The sequence below is a fragment of the Giraffa tippelskirchi genome, chromosome X (assembly GCF_054371585.1).
Source record: "Giraffa tippelskirchi isolate mGirTip1 chromosome X, T2T-mGirTip1v1.2.pri, whole genome shotgun sequence".
In the NCBI taxonomy this organism is placed as follows: Eukaryota; Metazoa; Chordata; class Mammalia; order Artiodactyla; family Giraffidae; genus Giraffa; species Giraffa tippelskirchi.
Window position 1 is genome coordinate 110,587,681 of NC_137289.1, and position 22,593 is coordinate 110,610,273.

Below are 22,593 nucleotides of genomic sequence, written 5' to 3' on the forward strand. Positions count from 1 at the left end.
TCTGTTACTAAGGCTGATTTAGCTACTGGCACAGTTGAATGTCCAACCTGTCATTAACAGAGAGCAATGCTAAACTCCCAATATGGCGCCATTCCTCAAAGGGGCCTGTTGACCACTTGGTAGCAAGTTGATTTCCACCCTGAACGGGGCAATAATTCAACTTGACTGGGATCAACAGATGTGTGTGGTGTGGGTTTACCTTTCTTGACTACTGGGGCTCAGCAAGCACCCGTACTAGAAGGCTTACAGAGCCTGGACTCACTGAGATGGGATCTTACACAGCATCAACTCAGACAGGGGGGCCCTCTTTACAGCAAATGAGGCATGAGTGTGGGCAGATAACCACAGGATGCTCTGGTTCTATCATATACTGCACCACCCAGGAGCTGTTGGCACAATAAAGCAGAGGAAAGGCCTGTGAATGGTGCAGCTGATGCCCCAGTTTAGAGAAAATGTCCTGTAAGGATGGGATTCCATCTTTCAGGACATTGTCCATCCTCCAAATCAACAATGATTAGAAGGTGCTGTGACCTCATAAGTAGGCTATGTGCATCTAGGAACCAAGAGATGAAAGTAGGAGTGGCCCAGTTCATATCAACCCCATTGATTCACTGGGGGAATGTGTGCTTCTGGTCCACACAATATGGATCTACAGGTCTTGATTCTCAGAAGAGGAATGCTTACATCAGGGGACACAGTAAGGTTTTCATTACACTTTAAGATTCAGTGGTCTCCCAGTCTCTGGGCTCCTTATGCCAACTGACTTAGCAGGCAAAGAAAGTGCCACCATCTTGGCAGTGGTAGCAAACTCCCAATCATTAGAAGGACATAGAGCTGCAGGTATGCAACCCAGAGAGTCAGGAATCCGGCTCCCAAATCATCCACTGAAGAATCTGTTGGTGCCCTTAACACCCAGGCGTAACGGTAAATGGACAAGTACAGCAGTCACAGCGTTAGTGGCCATGGCAACCCAGGGTTCAGACCTTCCATGAATGAGGGTCTTTATCACTTCACCACGAACGGCAACTAGACAACAGGGGTGCTAGGTGAGGGGCGTCTATGAAAGCTGGTGGCAGAGGAGGAGTAACTACTATGGCTCCAAAATCAACTTTCAGCAGCAGTAGGGGCTAGAGTTCTCCTACCTACCCCCTTTAAGTTTCCCAGAAAACATGACCCCAGAATCCTGAACAAGCTCTTCTCAAGTGGAGTCAATTCATTATAAGAAGTAAGTGAATGAAGTGGCGCAGGGGGCAGACTGTGGGAAATACTGTCCTGTTCTACCCAGGGGCTCTTTTAGAACCAGCCTACCCAGCTCCCCACCCCCGCCACTGATGGCTCGCGGCTGTGTCCTCGGGTACCGTGAACACTGTCGTTGCCCAAGGTTATGCTTCTTCCCCAGGAAAGCCTGCAGTCCAAGACAAAGACCTAGTCTGTGAGGTCTCAGGTCCAAGAATTCCTTCCTCTGCAGTCCTTACAGTTTATCTCTTGTTATTACTATTGCCAACCATGTGACGCAGCTGGATTAAGAAGAGAGAGAGGAAGTGGAGAAAAGGGAGCGCTTGTACACTGTTGGTAGGAATGTTCATCGGTGCAGCCATTGAGGAAAACAGTATGGAGGTTTCTCAAAAAACTAACAACAAAGTTACCATATGATCCAGCAATCCCAGGCTTGGGCATGTACCCAGAGGAAACCATAATTCGAAAACATACATGCATCCCAATGTTCATACTAACACTATTCACAATGGCCAAGGCATGGAAGCAACCTCAGTGTCCACTGACAGATGAATGGAAAAAGAAGATGTGTTACATATATGCAACGGAATACAATTCAGCCAGAAAAAAGAATGAAACCTTATCATTTGCAGCAACATGGATGGACTTGGAGGGCATTATTCTAAGTGAAATAAGTCAGACAAAGACAAATTATGATATCACTTATATAGAGAGTCTAAAAAATACAACAAACTAGTGAATATAACAAAAAAGAAGCAGACTCACAGATATAGAGAACAAACTAGTGGTTACCAGTGGAGAGGGGGAAGTAGGGAGGGGCAACACAGCGGGTGGGGATAAAGAGGTACAAACTATTAGGTATAAAATAAGCTACAAGGATATACTGTACAACATGGGGAACAAAGCCAGTATTTTACAATAACTATATGTGGAATAGAACCTTTAAAATTGTCAATCACTATACTGTACAACTGTAATATATAATATTGTACATCAACCGCATTTCAATTTAAATTTTTTTTAAAAAATTTCAGAACAGGAAAAAAAAGAGAAAATCAGTGTCAGACCTGGAGGTCACAGACCTAGCTTATCTGTCCTGGAAAACTTGGTAAACAAGCTAAGCAGGCAGAGCTGCCTACATAACCCATGGGGCTTCATGTGAAAAGAAAATGCAGGGCCCCTGTTCCAAAAGCAGGAAAAAAGTACTGTTCAAGTTGCCAAAATATAGAATTTTTCCTTTAAAAAATGTTTTACGACCCGTAAAACACAGTAACAGTGATACACGCATAACAATATAAATGCACAAACTGCAAACAATAACATTTTGGTGTCATAATATTATGTAGTACAATAAATGATACTTTATTTTTTTAATTTTAATTTTATTTTACTATGGATCTTCCCAGACCAGGGATTGAACCCACATCTCCTGCATTGGCAGGCAGATTCTTTACCACTGAGCCACCAGGGAAGTCTGATATTTTATTAATGTGATATCTTGACTGACCATATTTCTGTGGCTCACTTTTCTCCTTTTCCATTTATTAGGTCATCAAAATTTATACTTTTAGCAACTTCATTTTCAATCTATACAAATTGAAAGCAACATCAGTCACTCCTGGCAAATGCAAAATTACAGATAACTTTGATAACTTCTAATTTTGAAAAGGATCTTTCTGCTGATGCAACTGTTACAAGAATTGTTATGAGTGCTTTTATAGGCTATGACAACATTGGGATACATATCTAATCAATTATGTCGAAATATATTCTGAAATTAAAAAATTTCAGCATATCTAGACCTGATGATTCTGATAGAACATTTTTTTCCAAAAAATTCCTACACAAATCAGTTTCATGTAAATCTGAATTTAATTTTAAACATAAATTTATATAAGGCACTTTAATGTTTTGTCTGACATTTTCTGTAACTTGTACAAGTCACAGAAACAACTGAAAGTGGCTTCAGGATTTATGTATAATTCAAAATGCCTGTTTATGTATTCTATTACCATGTCTTCAACTGTAAGGAAAACTTAATTTAAAAATTGTCCTTTTGATTAATAATTGGTTCATCCAAAGTTTCCTGTGAAAACTGTTCTTTTCTGCTGAATTCGATGAACTTTAATTTCTATTTTTGAGCCTGTGGGTATTTCTCATGCAATGTTGCAATGGTTTTCAAAACTCGAGATTCTAAACACTTTGAAAAACTTTTAATAGCTCCCTGATGTGTTTTATTGCAACATCCATGTGTATGCTTTTATTTTTAATAATTTATTGATAACTGCATATTGTCTGAGCTTGGGCAGCTCCTGGCCAGGGGCTCAAGTTGGAGAGTTCATGTTTGTATAGATGCTGCAAGGATGGGGTCCAGGCACTGACGGGCAAGTTGCCCTCCCACCGCAGGTCCCAGGGTGAACCCCACACAGAGCCCCTCCTCTCTTCTCTTCCACAGCTGTGGCTTCTGCTCAGCCGCCACCATTAGCACCATCAATCTGGACCTAGGGGCTCTGCGGTGACCCAGACTGCCTGGAGGTGTGCGTGAGCGCCCCAGGTTACCAGGGAATTGCTTGGGCTGCACTGCCTGCAGAGTCAGAGGTGCCAGCCAGCATTCCCCGTGCTGCTTGTGTGCATGCTCCACCATCCCATCAGAGGTTACTTATGCAACACAGGTTCAAAGATAAAATGGTTAAGAATTTCAAGCAATAAATGCTGGAGAGGGTGTGGAGAAAAGGGAACCCTCTTACACTGTTGGTGGGAATGCAAACTAGTACAGCCACTATGGAGAACAGTGTGGAGATTCCTTAAAAAACTGGGAATAGAACTGCCATATGACCCAGCAATCCCACTGCTGGGCATACACACCGAAGAAACCAGAACTGAAAGAGATGCGTGTACCCCAATGTTCATCGCAGCACTGTTTACAATAGCCAGGACATGGAAGCAACCTAGATGTCCATCAGCAGACGAATGGATAAGGAAGCTGTGGTACATATACACAATGGAATATTACTCAGCCATTAAAAAAAATACATTTGAATCGGTTCTACTGAGATGGATGAAACTGGAGCCCATTATACAGAGTGAAGTAAGCCAGAAAGAAAAACAACAATACAGTATACTAATGCATATATATGGAATTTGAAAGATGGTAACGATAACCCTATATGCGAGACAGAATAAGAGACACAGATGCATAGAACAATTTTATGGACTCTGAGGGAGAAGGTGAGGGTGGGACGTTCTGGGAGAATAGCATTGAAACATGTATATTATCATATGTGAAACAGAACACCATTCCATGTTCGATGCATGAGACAAGGGCTCAGGGCCGGGGCAATGGGATGACCCAGAGGGATGGGATGGGGAGGGGGTCCAGGAAGGGGAACACATGTAAACCCATGGCTGATTCATGTCAATGTATGGCAAAAACTATTACAATATTGTAAAGTAATTAGCCCCCAACTAAAATAAATAAATTTATTAAAAAAAATAAAAATAAAAAAATAAAAACAAACAAACAAAAAAGAATTTCAAGACGGTGTCAATCAAGCATGAAGTCCTTCTGAGAGCGGATCCCGTGCCATTGCTGATGCTCTATGCAGGTGTCAGGTTGCACGTCTGACCTGTTCACTAGGCAGCTGGTACCCACCCACCTGTCCTGATTTCAGATGCCCTCAAAGCAGGTGGGTGCTGAAACAAGGACATGGGTGCAGGTTGTCAGCTGGGAGGTGATCAGAGGAAGCACAGTGACTGGGTGAGAGTGTGAGAAAGGGAAGTGGGGAAAATCAACTAAGGTCTGTTAACGGCTGGATTGTCCCATGGGAAACTGGGGTGCAATGCTGCTGGAGTGGAGGGATTGGCGGGATTACACAGAAGACACCTCGAATCAGCCTTCCACAGAGAGACCAGGAAGCTGGGTTACTTGTCTTTCAATTTCCATTCTTCACTGGCTGAGGGTCACTCTTGTACTCCTGGGCCATTTACCCAGGCTGCCCCCACTTTCTCATGCCCCCCGAGCTAAGAATGCCTTGTGGCAGAGTCATGGGAAGTGGAGGTGATGTGAAAGCTGTCTGCAGGTGACCTCGCGGTGGACTCGCGGTGATGGCAGGGGAGTGGCAACCTCTGCACTCCTGCCTTCTCCACATACATCCTTTTCATTTATCCTCAAGCCTGTAATTAGCACTCAATTCCCCCCTCGCATTAGTATTGCAAGTGCATCCAACTTTATTTTCTTGCTTTATTTATACCAGTGAAAAGGCACTTAGAAGCAAATTATGCTTGCCTCCATCTATCTCTCTACCTGTTTATCTCTGTGTTTATGGGGTGCCTATCACCACACTATCTGGACATTCAGACAGTCCCATTAGATCAAATTCATTACCCGAGAGAGGAAGGAACACCACTCCTCCTCCAGCCCCGTGTAGAAGGCTCTTGCTCGGCAACACACCGAAGGCCCCGGGAAACCTGCCAGCCCCGAGCCTCTTGTCTTCCAACTCAAGGAGAGGAACATTTTTGGCAAAGAAGTGAATCCCCTCCTGAAACTGGGCAGGGGGAGCTTGCAGACTCATTTGGAAGATCTATCAGAGGGTGGGTCTCAATATGTTGGGCATTTAAAATTTGAAATGATTTCAATTTTATTGCTCTCCAAATATCAAATTGAGCCCATTTTTCACAAATGTGGCTTTGCGTGCTCGCTCTGAGCGCAGTTTCTATCAGAAGATTCCAGATGTTAACTCCTTCTTTCTCACCATGGAGTGAGGAAGGGTGCCAAACTCATAGAGTACTGAGTGGGTCTTCGTGCTGGGCCTACATGGCTGCTATGAGACCTGGGCACGATGGAGCTCTCTGGCCCTCCTGACTGGCCACAGCCCTGGGCCTCCCGCCTGCCCTTCCTTCCAGCCTCTGCTTTCTGCTTTCAGGCCTCCCTCTGAGTTTATTGCCTGGTGCTGACTCTCAGACAACAGTAACTGCCATGACTCTCCTTCTCCAGAGCTGGGATTCTGTCTCACCACACTGTGGACCGTTTTGACCACACACCCAGTCAACCGAGGATTCTCAGAGTCCCCCACTGTCGGCATTTCTCCCTAGGGAGCTCAGGCAGGCCCAGATAGGAGAATCCAAACACCACTACAAGTGCGGAAATATAACTGAAGAAACCCTTGCCTTATAAAATCACCTAACTTGTAAAGGTACATGCACCCCAATGTTCACAGCAGCACTATTCACAGTATCCAAGACATGGAAGCAACTTAAATATCCATTGGCAAATGAATGGATGAAGAAGCTGTGGTATATATACACAATGGAATATTATTCAGCCATAAAAAAGAATGAAATACTGAAGAATGAAATAATGAAAACTTTGCAGCAACATGGATGGACCTAGAGATTATCATGTTGAGTTAAGGAAGTCAGACAGAGAAAGACAAATATCATACAGTATCACTTGTATGTGGAATCTAAAAAAATTATACAAATGAACTTATTTATACAACAGAAACTGACTCACAGACATAGAACACAAACTTAGGGTTATCAAAGGGAAAGGAGGGGAGGGATACATTAGGAGGTTGGGATTAAAACATACACATAAATATGTATACATAAAATATATACATAAAACAGATAACCAACAAGGACCTGCTGTATAGCACAGGGAACTATGTTTAGTATCTTGTAATAACATATAATGGAAAAGAATCTGAAAAACAATCTATAGATTTAAGTGAATCACTTTGCTGTACACCTGAATCTAACACAACATTGTAAATCAATTATTTCAATAAAAATTATAAAAAATTAAAAAATTAAATGACATAAGTCACGTGTGTTAACTATATTTTTTTAAAAAACCCTACAAACCAACAACATAGATGAGCAACATACTGAAAAAAGTTCTACCCACCCAAAGATCACCATTGTTAACACAGGGTAGTATACATTTCATCAAATTTCACCATGCAAATATATACAAATAAACAGATCTCTGTAAACAATATTAGGATGTGCTGTATGAATTAATTCAAAAACTGCTTTATTCACTTAACAGTAGATCACATTTTCCAAAATAAAAATAGACCAACATTGAGTTTTTAGATGGTTGTCTAGTGTTCTGTTGGATGAAACACTATCATGTATTAAATGTACCTCCTATGGTTCATTTAGGTCATTTGCAATTTTCTGCTATTATAAACTACATTGTAACAAGCTCACCTGTGTCAGTATTCCACAGTGACAACTTGCGACAATTGCTGGGTCAGCTGAAAAGCTTTTGACCCATGGCTGATTTTCCCTCTCACCAGGGGAAAGGGAGGGGGAAAGAGGCAAGTACATTTCCAGTCCTGTAGTCATTGTATTCCATTCCTGAAGCCCTCCATGGCATCCCCCTGCCCCAGAAAGATAGACCAGCCCCACGCCTCCTCCTGGCCCCAAGACCTACCGCTTGCCTGTCTAGGCCGCTGGCCTTTGAGTGGCCCCTGCTGCTATGATGCAGCACCGTAAGGGCTTTGGGTATGTGAGGCTTAGGGGTCCCTGTGACCAGACACAGCAGAAGTCACCTGGGACAGCTCCTTCCTGGGGCTCTGTAAATCCCCTCCCACTTCTGCCTCTGTTCTTGCCAGTAGCTCCCAGAAACCCCTGCTCCCATCCCGTGAGTCCTCAGTGCCAATGCCACTTCCTCCACATTGCTGCCCCTGATTCCAGACAGGAAGGATCCCTCTGGCCCCATGCCTTGGGGACCCTTTTGCACAGATATTGGTGCCATTGTTTTGTTGTTACTGAACCAAACTTAGGTCCACTTGCCTACCTCACAGCAAAATCAATCTATTGACACTGGGTTGTGCACGAAAGTGCAGCATTTACTGCAGGGCACTAAGCAAGCTAAGGCAAAATGGTTGTCTGAGGAGGCCTTACAAATAGCTGTGAAAAGAAGAGAAGCAAAAGGCAAAGGAGAAAAGGAAAGATATATCCATTTGAATGCAGAGTTCCAAAGAATAGCAAGGAGAGATAAGAAAGGCTTCTTAAGTGAACAATGCAAAGAAATAGAGGAAAACAATAGAATAGGAAAGACTAGAGATCTCTTCAAGAAAATCAGAGATACCAAGGGAACATGAAATGGTATGGACCTAACAGAAGCAGAAGATATTGAGACGAGGTGGCAAGAATACACAGAAGAACTGTACAAAAAAGATCTTTATGACTTGGATAACCATGATGGTGTGACCACTCACCTAGAGCCAGACATCCTGGAGTGTGAAGTCAAGCAGGCCTTAGGAAGCATCACTGTGAACAAGGCTAGTGGAGGTGATGGAATTTCAACTGAGCTATTTCAAATCCTAAACAATGATGCTAATTTGGAAAACTCAGCAGTGGCCACAGGATTGGCCACAGGACTGGAAAAGGTCAGTTTTCATTCCAATCTCAAAGAAAGGCAATGCCAAAGAATGTTCAAACTACCACACAATTGTACTCATTTCACATGCTAGCAAGGTAATGCTCAAAATTCTTCAAGCTAGGCTTTAACAGTATGTGAACCAAGAACTTCCAGATGTACAAGCTGGATTTAGAAAAGGCAGAGGAGTCAGAGATCAAACTCTGCCAACATCTGTTGGATCATAGAAAAAGCCAGGGAATTTCAGAAAAACATCTACTTCTATTTCACTGTCTATGCTAAAGCCTTTGACTGTGTGGATCACAACAAACTGTGGGAAATTCTTAAAGAGATGGGAATACCAGACCACCCTACCTGCCTCCAGAGAAACCTGTATGCAGGTCAACAAGCAATCATTAGAATTGGACATGGAACAACAAACTGGTTCAAAGTTGGGAAAGGAGTATGTCAAGGCTGTATATTGTCACCCTGCTTATTTAACTTACATGCAGAGTACATCATGTGAAATGCTGGGCTGGATGAAGCACAAGCTGGAATCAAGATTGCTGGGAGAAATATCAATAATCTCAGATATGCAGATGACACCATCCTTATGGTAGAAAGTGAAGAGGAACTAAAGAGCCTCTTGATGAAAGTGAAAGAGGAGAGTGAAAAAGCTGGCTTTAAAACTCAACTTTCAAAATACTGAGATCATGGCATCCGGTCCCATCACTTCACGGCAAATAGATGGGGAAAAAAAACGGAAACAGTGACAGACTTTATTTTCTTGAGCTCCAAAATCACTGCAGATGGTGACTGGAGCCATGAAATTAAAAGACGCTTGCTCCTTGGAAGAAAAGCTATGACCAACCTAGACAGCATATTAAAAAGCAGAGACATCACTTTGCCGAGAAAGGTCTGTCTAGTCAAAGCCATGGTTTTTCCAGTAGTCATGTATGGATGTGAGAGCTGGACCATAAAGAAGGCTGAGCACCAAAGAATTGATGCTTTCCAACTGTGGTGCTGTAGAAGACTCCTGAGAGGCCCCTGGACAGCAAGGAGATGAAACCAGTCAATGCTAAAGGAAATCAACCCTGGATATTAACTGGAAGGGCTGATGCTGAAGCTCCAATACTTTGGCCACCTGATGCAAAGAGCCGACTCACTGGAAAAGACCTTGATGCTGGGAAAGATTGAAGGCAGGAGAAGAAGGGGGCGACGGAGGATGAAATGGTTGGATGGCATCACTGACGCGATGGACATGAGTTTAAGCAAGCTCTGGGAGAGAGTGGGACAGGGAAGCCTGCGTGCTACAGTCCATGGGGTCACAAAGAGTTGGACATGACTGAGTGACTGAACAACAAAAGGAAGGAGAATGGACAACTCATGCTCAAAAGACTCGAACTCCCTGATGGCTTTCAGGGAAGGGTTGTTTTTTTTTTTGGTGTTTTTTTTTTTTTTTTTTTTTTAATATTTAGCTGCGCCGAGTCTCCGTTGCAGCATGTGAAATCTGTAGTTGCCACATGTGGGATCTAGTTCCCCAATCAGGAATCGAACCCCTGCATTGGGACTGCAGAGTCTTAGCCACTGGACCACCAGGGAAGTCCCCAGGGAAGGGTTTTTAAAGGGAACATTTGGGGTGCGGGTTGCAGCTTGTGGACTGTGTTCTGATTGGTTGGTAGTGAGGTAACAGGGTGGTGTTTCAGAAATCTTAATCATCAATGTTCTGGTTCCAACCAGTCTGGGGTCTACGTGCTTGTGGTCAGCATGTAGTCACCATTCTCCACCTGGGTGGGGTCTTGGTTTCTGCAGAACAACTAAAAGATACGTGTCACATTGTTATATATATCCCTAGAGGAGGAACTAGGACTCCGTTTTATCACTGAACTACTGTCATTACTTTTCTACCTTAATGGCTTTTCCTTTGTTTCTGAGTTATCTCATTTCCCTAAATAGTAACTGTTTGAGTCCGCTCATGGAAGACCTAGAAGAGGAGGAAACTTTCTTTTCCTACAAACAAGAAACATGGGACAGGGAGGGACTTTTGTATCCAGTATGGCCCCACAGGATTCTGCTCAGTTTCATTATCCCTATTTCTAGGCAGAGCTGTCTCTTTAGGTGACATCATTATTTCATTTACAAAAGGCAAGTGATACTGTGTACCATGTAGTTTCTAGGCCCCAGCTCTCCAAGGGGCTGCATCACAGATTCAGTGGGCAGGGAAGAGGTGGGTGTCTGACCAGAGAAAGAAGAGAGAGATGAAGCAGTTCTAAATTCCATCTGGAACCTTCCATGTTCATCCCACACTGCACACAAGGCTTGCCTCAGCTGAGGCAGAATTTCTAGGACACTAGGGAGCCCAGACTTTGCAGGAGCAAGGTTGCTCTGATATTATGTTTTGTAATAAGAAATAGATATTTGGTCTTAGAAGGGTTCCTAGCACAGACTTCCTAAAACCCTTGGAATTTCCTGTGACTAGGGCAATAAAGCTGTCTTTTGTGATATTAATGAGGTGACTTCTGGAAAGGCCTTGGTGGTTTTTTAAGTTGTGTCCGACTCTTGCTACCCCATGGACTATAGCCTGCTAGGCTCCTTTGTCCATGAGGTTCTCCAGGCAAGAATACTGGAGTGGGTTGCCATTCCCTTCTCCAGGGGACATTCCAGACCCAGGAATCGAACCCGGGCCTCCTGCATTGCAGGCCGATTCTTTACTGACTGAGCTATGAGGGAAGTCCATGGAAAGGCCTTGCTGCTGCTGCTGCTGCTAAGTCGCTTCAGTCGTGTCCGACTCTGTGTGACCCCATAGATGGAAGCCCACCAGGCTCCCCCGTCCCTGGGATTCTCCAGGCAAGAACACTGGAGTGGGTTGCCATTTCCTTCTCCAATGCATGAAAGTGAAAAGGGAAAGTGAAGTCGCTCAGTCGTGTCTGACTCTTAGCGACCCCGTGGACGGAAAATCCTTCGTCCATGGGATTTTCCAGGCAAGAGCACTGGAGTGGGGTGCCATTGCCTTCTCCATGGAAAGGCCTTAGGTAACCCAAAGATAGGGGCTGGTTGTCAAAGGAACTAACCATGTGATTAGAGGGTAGGAACTTTCCATTTCATCACCCTCAACCCCAAGGCAAAGGAGGGGACTGGACTTTGAATCAATCACCAATGGCCCATGATTTAATCAAACATGTCTAGCTAATGAAGTCTCCATAAACACCCAAAAGGAAAGGGTTCAGAGAGCTTCCAGGTTGGTGAACACATGGAGATGTGGGGACAGTGGTGAGCCCAGGGAGGGCATGGAAGCTCCATGTTCTTTCCCCTAGACCTTACCCTACGTATCTCATCCATCTGTCTGTTCTTGACTTATAGCCTTTTATAATAACCTAGTAAGTAAAATGTTTCTCTGAGTTCTGTGAGCCACTCTAGCAAATTAATCCAACCCAAGGAACCAGGGGGTCATGGGAACCTCTATACTGTAGCCAGTGGGTCAGAAGTACAAGTGACAACCTGAGCTTCTGACCGGTGTCTGAAATTGGTGTGTGTGTGGAGGGCAGTCTTGTAGGATTGAGCCCTTACCCTGTGGGATCTGATACTATTTCTGGGTAGATGGTATCAGAATTGAGTTGAACCGTAGGACACCCAGCTGGGTCACAGAGAATTGCTCGTTGTCGGGGAACCCTCCCCCCACCCAACACACACACATTAGAATCCGGTCCAGGAACCCAAAAGAGCTACCATTCTGAGTGACTCCGGGGCACTGGTGCTGTCATAGCTGTGGTGATACTGTTAGGGAGCCATTGACCAAAATTGCCCACCTTGGCCAGGGAGGATAATAACCGCTTGCCAGAGTTGTCTCACAACAGGAAGTTCCAATAAAGAACATGGCGCTGCTGTGGAAAACTAACACAAGAATACAGGAGGGGCCGAAAGGAGGGAGGAGACACCAGCCCATAATGTGTCCCACCAACCTCCCAGAAATCCTCACTCTAGAATCCATCTTGGCTGAGAGATGTGTGCCACCAGGAAGGACCCTGATTTAAACCAGATATGGACACAAGCAAGATGCCTGGTCAGAGACAACCCAGAAACTAATCCCATCACCATAAAACCTGAGACTGGGAGCCACATGGCAGAGCAGTCCTCCTGGGTTCCCTTACCCCGCTGCTCTCTGCCTGGACCCCTCTTCCCAATAAAGTCTCTTGCTTTGTCAGCACATGTGTCTCCTCGGACAATTCATTCCTGAGTGTTAGACAAGAGCCCACTCTCGGGCCCTGGAAGGGGTCCCCCTTCTGGTAACAATAGTGATTATTACTGCTATTACCACTGCTATTATAACTATGACTTTGTCCCATTTGGGGCCATGGCTTAGGAATCCCCCTTTCACATTCACTGTCTCATCCATGCTTCTAGGCTGTTGATCCCTTTAAAGACCAGAACTGCATTTTGTTTACCAAAGGCAAATGTCAACCCACTCCAGTCCTCTTGCCTGAAAAATCCCATGGACAGAGGAGCCTGGTGGGCTATAGTCCATGGGGTCGCAAAGAATCAGACACGACTGAGCAACTAACACTCTACCAAAGGCAAGGATCATGGAGCACAGTAAGTGACTAATAGTAAATGCTCAGTGAATTATGAGCACTGCTGGGACTTGACCACTCATCCTCTGTGGTCCACACAACAGTAGCATCAGGAAGGACTATCCTTATTTGACATCTGAGCAAACTGAGGCTGGAGAGGGTAAGTAACTTGCCCAAGGTCCACAGCGGTGAGTGGCAAGACTTCAACCTGGTTTTACCCAATCCCAATACCTGTATTCTCAACCGCTGTATGAATTTCCTATCGCTGCTGTAACAAATGACCACAAATTTAGTGGCTTAAAACAACACAAAGTTATCATCTTACAGCTCTGGAACTCAGAAGTCTGAAATGAGTCTTCAGTTCAGTTCAGTCGCACAGTCATGTCCAACTCTTTGCGACCCCATGGACTGCAGCACACCAGGCCTCCCTGTCCATCACCAACTCCCGGAGCCTACTCAAACTCATGTCCATTGAGTCGGTGATGCCATCCAACCATCTCATCCTCTGTTGTCCCCTTCTCCTCCTACCTTCAATCTTTCCCAGCATCAGGGTCTTTTCAAATGAGTCAGCTCTTTGCATCAGGTGGCCAAAGTATTGGAGTTTCAGCTTCATCATCAGTCCATCTAATATTCAGGGCAGATTTCCTTTAGGATGGACTGGTTGGATCTCCTTGCAGTCAAAGGGACTCTCAAGAGTCTTCTCCAACACCACAATTCAAAAGCATCAATTCTTTGGCGCTCAGCTTTCTTTACAGTCCAACTCTCACATCCATACATGACTACTGGAAAAACCATAGCCTTGACTAGACAGACTGTTGGCAAAGTAATGTCTCTGCTTTTTAATAAGCTGTCTAGGTTGGTCATAACTTTCCTTCCAAGGAGTAAGCGTCTTTTAACTTCATGGCTGCAGTCACCATCTGCAGTGATTTTGGAGCCCCCCAAAATTTAGTTAGCCACTGTTTCCATATCTATTTGCCATGAAGTGATGGGACTGGATGCCATGATCTTAGTTTTCTGAATGTTGAGCTTTAAGCCAGCTTTTTCCACTCTCCTCTTTCACTTTACTCCTTGGAAGGAAAGTTATGACCAACCTAGATAGCATATTAAAAAGCAGAGACATTACTTTGCCAAGGTCCGTCTAGCCAAGGCTATGGTTTTTCCAGTAGTCATGTATGGATATGAGAGCTGAACTATAAAAAAAAGATAGGACACCGAAAGATGATCTCTCTCTCCCCAGGTCACTAGGTGCCCAATATGCTACTGGAGATCAGTGGAGAAATAACTCCAGAAAGAATGAAGAGATGGAGCCAAAGCAAAAACACCACCCAGTGGTGGATGAGACTAGTGATGGAAGCAAGGTCTGATGCTGTAAAGAGCAATATTGCATAGGAACCTAGAATGTTAGGTCCTTGAATCAAGGCAAATTGGAAGTGGTCAAACAGGAGATGGCAAGAGTGAACATTGACATTTTAGAAATCAGTGAACTAAAATGGACTGGAATGGGTGAATTTAACTCAGAGGACCATTATACCTACTACTATGGGCAAGAATCCCTTAGAAGAAATGGAGTAGCCATGATACTCAACAAAAGGGTCCAAAATGCAGTACTTGGATGCAATCTCAAAAACGACAGAATGATCTCTATTCATTTCCAAGGCAAACCATTCAATATCAAGATAATCCAAGTCAATGCCCCCACCAGTAATGCTGAAGAAGCTGAAGTTGAATGGTTCTATGAAGACCTACAAGACCTTCTAGAACTAACACCCAAAAAAGATGTCCTTTTCATTATAGGGGACTGGAATGCAAAAGTAGGAAGTCAAGAAACACCTGGAGTAATAGGCAAATTTGGCCTTGGAGTACAGAATGAAGCAGGGCAAAGGCTAATAGAGTTCTGCCAAGAGAACGCACCTGTCATAGCAAACACCCTTTTCCAACAACACGAGAGAAGACTCTACACATGGACATCACCAGATGGTCAACACCAAAATCATACTGATTATATTCTTTGCAGCCAAAGATGGAGAAGCTCTATACAGTCAGCAAAAACAAGACTGGGAGCTGACTGTGGCTCAGATCATGAACTCCTTATTGCCAAATTCAGACTGAAATTGAAGAAAGTGGAGAAAACCACTAGGCCATTCAAGTATGACCTAAATCAAATCCCTTATGATTATACAGTGGAAGTGAGGAATAGATTTAAGGGACTAGATCTGATAGACAGAGTGCCTGATGAACTATCGACAGAAAGGTTCATGACATTGAACAGGAGACAGGGATCAAGACCATCCCCAAGAAAAAGAAATGCAAAAAGGTAAAATGGTTGTCTGAGGAGGCCTTACAAATAGCTGTGAAGAGAAGAGAAGCGAAAAGAAAAGGAGAAAAGGAAAGATCTACCCATTTGAATGCAGAGTTCCAAAGAATAGCAAGGAGAGATAAGAAAGCCTTCCTCAGCGATCAACGCAAAGAAATAGGGGAAAACAACAGAATGGCAAAGACTAGAGATCTCTTCAAGAAAATTTGAGATACCAAGGGAATATTTCATGCAAAGATGGGCTCAATAAAGGACAGAAATGGTATGGACCTAACAGAAGCAGAAGATATTAAGAAGAGGTGGCAAGAATACACAGAAGAACTGTACAAAAAAGATCTTCATGACCCAGATAGTCACGATGGTGTGATCACTCACCTAGAGCCAGACATCCTGGAAAGTGAAGTCAAGTGGACCTTAGGAACCATCACTATGAACAAAGTTAGTGGAGGTGATGGAATTCTAGTTGAGCTATTTCAAATCCTGAAAGATGATGCTGTGAAAGTGCTGCACTCAATATGCCAGCAAATTTGGAAAACTCAGCAGTGGCCACAGGACTGGAAAAGGTCCGTTTTCATTCCAGTCCCAAAGAAAGGCAATGCCAAAGAATGCTCAAACTACCACACAATTGCACTCATCTCACATGCTAGTAAAGTAATGCTCAAAATTCTCCAAGCCAGGCTTCAGCAATACGTGAACCGTGAACTTCCAGATGTTCAAGCTGGTTTTAGAAAAGGCAGAGGAACCAGAGATCAAATTGCCAACGTCTGATGGATCATCGAAAAAGCAAGAGAGTTCCAGAAAAACATCTATTTCTGCTTTATTGACTGTGCCAAAGCCTTTGACTGTGTGGATCACAATAAACTGTGGAAAATTATGAAAGAGATGGAATACCAGACCACCTGACCTACCTCTTGAGAAATCTGTATGCAGGTCAGGAAGCAACAGTTAGAACTGGACATGGAACGACAGACTGGTTCCAAATAGGAAAAGGAGTACGTCAAGGCTGTATATTGTCACTCTGCTTATTTACCTTATATGCAGAGTACATCATGAGAAACACTGGGCTAGATGAAGCACAAGCTGGAATCAAGATTGTCGGGAAAATATCAATAACCTCAGATATGCAGATGACACCACCCTTATGGCAGAAAGTTAAGAAGAACTAAAGAGCCTCTTGATGAAAGTGAAAGAGAAGAGTGAAAAATTGGCTTAAAGCCAACATTCAGAAATGAGTTTTATGGGGCTACAATCAAAGTGGTGACAGAGCTGGTCCCTTCTAATGGCTCCAAAGAATCTAGTCTTTGCTCCTTCTGGCTTCTAGATGATGCTGATATTGCTTAGCCGGTGGCTGAGTCACTCCAAAGTCTGCTTTCATGGTCACATGACTTTCTCCTCCTACTAGTCTGGCCTCCTGCTTCCCTCTTAGAAGGACTCTTATGATTATATTTGGCCCATTTGGGTAAGCCTGGATGATCTTCCTATCTCAAGATTCTTAACTTCATCACAATCTGCAAAGTCCCTTTTGCCATATAAGGTAGCACTTGCAAGTTCTGAGTATTAAGATGTGGATATATTTGTGTGTGTGCTAAGTCACTTCAGCCATGTCTGACTCTTTGCGACTCTATGGACTGTAGCCCGCCAGGCTCCTCTGTCCATTGGATTCTCCAGGCAAGAATACTAGAGTGGGTTGCCATGCCCTCCTCCAGGGGTCTTCCTGACCCAGGGATTGAACCTGCATTGTCAGGCAGGTTCTTTACCACTAGTGCCACCTTAGGGACCCATTATTTGGTTTATAACAGCCACTCTCTGTACTGCCTCCCTTACAAATGATGATGGGATGAATTAATGAAGGAACACGTGGTATGAGACTGTGTGCCTCAAGTTTGAGTGCTTCCCAAAGCAGACAAGGACTTGGGTGCAGGTGGTTTACTTGGAAGCACTCCCAGGAAACACCAGCAGGGCAATGAGGCAGGATTAAAAAGCTGACAGGGGTACTAGAGATGAGCTGGTTGTCCCTGTGGGCAACTGGGGCCCTATCCTGTTAGGGACCCTCTTTGGAACTGTTTTGAACACATCTCAGAATCATCCCACTGAGGACATCTATATTAGTGTCCTAGGGCTTGGGTGGCAAAGTACCACAAACTGGGTGGTTTACAACAGAAATTGATGGCCTCACAGTTCTGGGGGCTTCCCAGGTGGTACTAGGGGTAAAGAACCTGCCTGCCAATGCAGTAGACATAAGAGACGCAGGTTCGATCCCTGGGTCAGGAAGATCCCCTGGAGAGGAAATGGCAACCCACTCCAGTATTCTTTCCTAGAGAATCCCATGGACAGAGGAGACTGGTGGGCTACAGTCCATGGGGTCACACAGTCGAATACGACTGAAGTAACTTAATGCACACGTACATTTCTGGAGGGTACAAGTCTGAAATCAAGGTGTCAGTGGGATCGCTTCCTTCTGGAGGCCTTGGAAAATCCATCCCAGGCCTCTCCTTCAAGTTTCTGGGGACTGTTGACACTTCTTGGTTTTCCTTGGCTTGTGGACACATCACTGTAATCTCTGCCTCAGTCTTCATGTCACCTTCCCCTCTATGTGTCTTCTCCCTGTCACTTCTCTAAGGGCACTTATCTTTGGATTTAGGATCCACTTGGACAATCCAGGATAATCTCATCTCAGGATCCTTAACTTGATTATGTCTACGAGACCCTTTTCCCAAAGGAGGTCACATTCACAGGTTCCCGGTGGACCTATTTTTTGGGGGCCACCCTACAGCCCACTATAGCTGTAAAGCTGCAGTATTTATCCACAGACTCTCCCTCCACACTGGCTGGGGTTGCCTCCAGTGGTGTGAAACCCTGGCACTAAGGCTTGTCCTCTACCAAGCAAGCTCCCGTGACTCCACAGAAAGGCCGAGGCAGGGAGGCAGAGAGGGAGGGGTAGGTACTTGAGGTGGGAAGCGGTCAGCAGGCTCAGGCACTGTCCACCACGGTGGCAGGTGCACCCAAAGGTGGCCCAGGGGACACGGCAGGACCATCCTACAGGGATGGGTAGCAGCTGCCTTGGAGAGACAGATGACAGACAGCCTTCCTGCACTGCTCTCAGTATTCCCCCCGCTCCCTCCCTCACCCAACTCCTTAGGCGTCCTGGCCTTGTTCGGCCTCTGGAATAGATGAATCAGCAGGAAAAACTCTTGTCTGCCCAGAAAGCCAGAGAAAGATCGAGGCTCAGGGTATTGCCCCTCCCACACAAGCAGGCCTGGGAGTTTGGCTTCGCAGCAGCCCAGCGGATGACAGATGAGGCCGTACATCTTCCTAAGCAGGCCAAGCGGAAAGAGGGGCGGGGTGGGGGTGGGGGTGGGGGGAGAAGTAATTAGTTTGATGAATCTTCTTTTTAAGTCATTCCCTACATGGAGCTCTCACGGCGTTATAGGCTCAGTGATGCATTCCCTAAGTTTTACGAATCCTTAAACATGGGCCATTTTTCAAAAGAGAGAAGTGAAAATAATCATCTGTCGGCACAAGCCCTAGGTGTCCCTGGTCTGGAACAAGGACACCCGATGGGACCCCCAGGCCATAGAGGGCTTCGGAGAGTCAGGATGAGGCTCAAGGCTTCTCACTGGTCCCTGGACCGCCAGAAGTGATGTGCATTCAATATTCAACTCCGTCCTCAACAAGCCTCTTCTACGTTCCTGCCTTGTGTTCCAATCTGGGGCTGGGGAAATAAGTCCCACCCAGTTACATCCTGCATAAACCCACAGCACAGTGTGGCCCAGGGAAGACTAGGCCAGTAGACCCTCCTCACTAGGCTAGGTGGCGCCCCCTGCCTGTGATGGACAGATTGCAAAATTGGCCCCAAATTCTTCCCTACCCTTTGGTAGTACCCTCCCACACCAACCTTGAACTTGGGTATTGACTTGGTTTGGCAAGTCGCAAACAGTATGGTAAGCCAAGGTTTAAAAAAGCATTTGCATGGCCGTGCTCGTCCACTTGCTGCTCTTGGAATCTTCGGCTACAGTGTCATGGAGCCCAAGCCAGCCCCGCAGAGGACCAGAGCCATGGTCCAGTTAGCCCTTTGCTCCAGCTGACAGCCAGATCCCCAGAAGCAGAGCTTCCTCACTGACCACAGTCTGTGGGCCAGGAATGGGCCACAGTCAATAAAGGAAACACCATTGGGCAGGTCCCCACTGAGGCAGCTTGGGTGTAATCCTATCAGGGACCACTGGGGGACTCTGGGGACCTCACATCTCAGCTTTTGGTGGTCCCCATGAGGAACCTGGCTTCCCTGGTGGCTCAGTGGTAAGGAATCTGCCTGCCAATGAAGGAGACGCGGGTTCCATCCCTGGACTGGGAAGATCCCCTGGAGAAGGAAATGGCAACCCACTCCAGTATTCTTGCCTGAAAAATCCCATGGGCAGAGGAGCCTGGTGGACTATAGTTGGTGGAGCCACAAAGAGTTGGACACGACCTAGTAAGTAAACAACAACAACAAATGAGGAGTATCCATCTGAGCTTCCAGTGGGGCCACTTGTGGTTTATCATTAGGCTGATTCCAGCGTAGAACAATTTCCAACCTTGACCTTAATGCTCCTCCAGAAAATCAAAGTTCTCTTTTCATTCCCTTTGGGGGTTTTTTGACAATGGGAGTGATGAGCGGAACTGAGAAAGCTTTGATCTTGTTTCTAACTAGAGGTTAGTCCCCAGATTGTAAGCTCATTTTAATGGGTGGACGGGACAGGGGTAGGGGAGGTGGGCAGGGGGGCTTCTCTGAGGGTTGAGTTTAATGCAAATAGAATACACCCCTTTCCCTTGGAGGTAGCCGGTTACTGGGCCAGTGCCCAGGCTGGGTGGCTTCTCCTCCTGCCAGGCTGATAGTCATACCTGCCCCACCGAGGAAGCCCAATCTGGCATGTTCTAGACTCCATCTCTACTTCACCTGTTGCCAGACTGAAAAATACAGGGAGCGCCCACAGCAGCCATTCAAGGAGACGAAACCAAAAACAGTCAGGCCTAGAAAAAATGGCTCCTTTCCTCCTTTCCTGCTCACTTAAGATGAGACCAGTGTCCATGGTTCTAAAAGCAGTAACTTCTTTGCTCCCTCCTGTCCTCTCAATGACCACAATCTCTCTCCCTTTGACCTGCGGTGTCCACAGAACCGCCAGTCCCCAGAAATGCCCTTTTCTTGGCCAAAGCTAAATTGGTCATGAGGCCACATGGCCTTTCTGTGCCAGGCTGACCTGCCATTAGATAAGGTGGGGGGGCATTCCTGGTACCATTTGCCTGTGCTGAAGCCACATCCCGGGTCCAGTACCAAGGACGGGTAGTGACCCTGGCCTGTCTAGTGGGCAGACACGTTGGCCTCTGAGTGTACACTGAGGAAGTGCATGGCTGACTGGCGAGCACCGGCCTGGAGCCCAGAGCACGGGTCCTCCCAGCAGAGGCCTGGCCCTGAGCCTTGTTCTTACCCTTCCCTCGAATGGGGGCCTGCCACAACAGCTGGGACTCCTGGTCATGCTCCAGGGGAGAGGCCCTCACTTTGGACACCTCTGGAGCTGTGAGTCTGTGGGAGAAATGGTAGAGGCCAGCATCAGGCCTTTTTCCTGACTAGTTCTTGGGGAATGGGAGGGTGGGAGTTGTGGGTAGGAGGGAGGGTACAGACCTTCACACCGACAGAGTCCTGTTGAAGAGACCATGTCCCTAGGGCTGCCCTGTAACACCTTTCCTGCCTAATGAGATCACAGCAAGTGGCAGAAAAAGTATGTGTGGGTGAATGAATGTGTGTGTGTGAGTGTGTGCCTTTGCATGTATGTTTGAGAACATAAGTATTTGTGAATGTGGGTAATTTGTGTGTGTCCATGTTGTGTGCACATGCATGTCTGTGTGCGCACGTGTATGCTTGTGAATGCATGTGTGTCCCCATCTAGGCTGTGACATCTCTGGGACCAAGGCAAGGCCCAATTGGGGGTCACAGAACTCTCTAGGCCTAGGAACTAGAGGTGAAATCTGGAGTCCTTGAGAGTCACTTAGTAATGGTATTTCCCCCTCGAATCACAGGCAGGGGTTGTGGCTCTCTGACAATGACCCCGCCTTTGCCCTTTCCACCCTCATCTTTGCCCTGTCTCTATTGGTCAGGGGTGGTGGAGCCCAAGTGCCAGCATCTCCATTGCCAAGAATATCCCCTGTCCCCACCCCACCCTCCAAGCAGCCAGATGATGTGGCAGTCAAACTGCCACATCTGAGGGTCACCTGTTGCTGCCTGCAGAATGAGAGATGAACAGAACCATCATTAACTGACAACTTAGCATGTGCCAGGCTCTGTGACTCTTGGCCTGTGGCCACATGTCCTCCCCATGTTCCCTAGCGGCCCCTTCCAAATACCCTCTGTGCATTCAAATCCTCATCCCAGGGGCTACCTTCGGGGGACCCTAACAAAGCAATGAGTTGGAGCAAAGAATACAGGCGCCGGGGTGGGGGGTGGGGGTAGTCTCAGCACCTTCTGGGTTCCCTTTGGAAGGCAGCTCTCCCCCCTACCCCACCAAAGAGTACATCATCTCTGCTCCCTGTGGACCTCAGCCCTGCCCGGGGCTGAGCAGGTCAGATCAATGCTGGGGCAAGTGTCAGCAAGACAATTGTGATAGATCTCAAGCCCCATCTGCCAATATAGCCTTGTTTGTAATAAAGAACATTTTGAACTCCACCTTTTGGACTTCTATGTCTATTTCTCAATTGGCCGGGAGGAGAAGAGAGGAGTATTATTAATTGATCCTTTGGAAACTCCAACATTTATCACTGTATTCCCAGAACCCAAAAGTGCCAGGAACCTAACAGGGGCTCATTAATATTTGTGGAATGGAAAAAAAGTGACATAGCAAGATTCACACCCAGGTCTTCTGCCTTCCTCCAAGGCCATGCTGCTTTTCCGTGACCCTGTCAGAGAGGGGAAGGCCGGAGAGAGACTGAGGAGGCCGGGGGAGAGCAGCAGAATGGCCTTGACGCCTGGCTCTCCCAAGAAAACGTTCTCTGTGGGCCACAGCCCAGGGGCGAGGTTGGCAGCTGCCAGGGAGGGGAGCCGGGGCTGGGCTAGAGAGGTGCAAATATCGGCACGT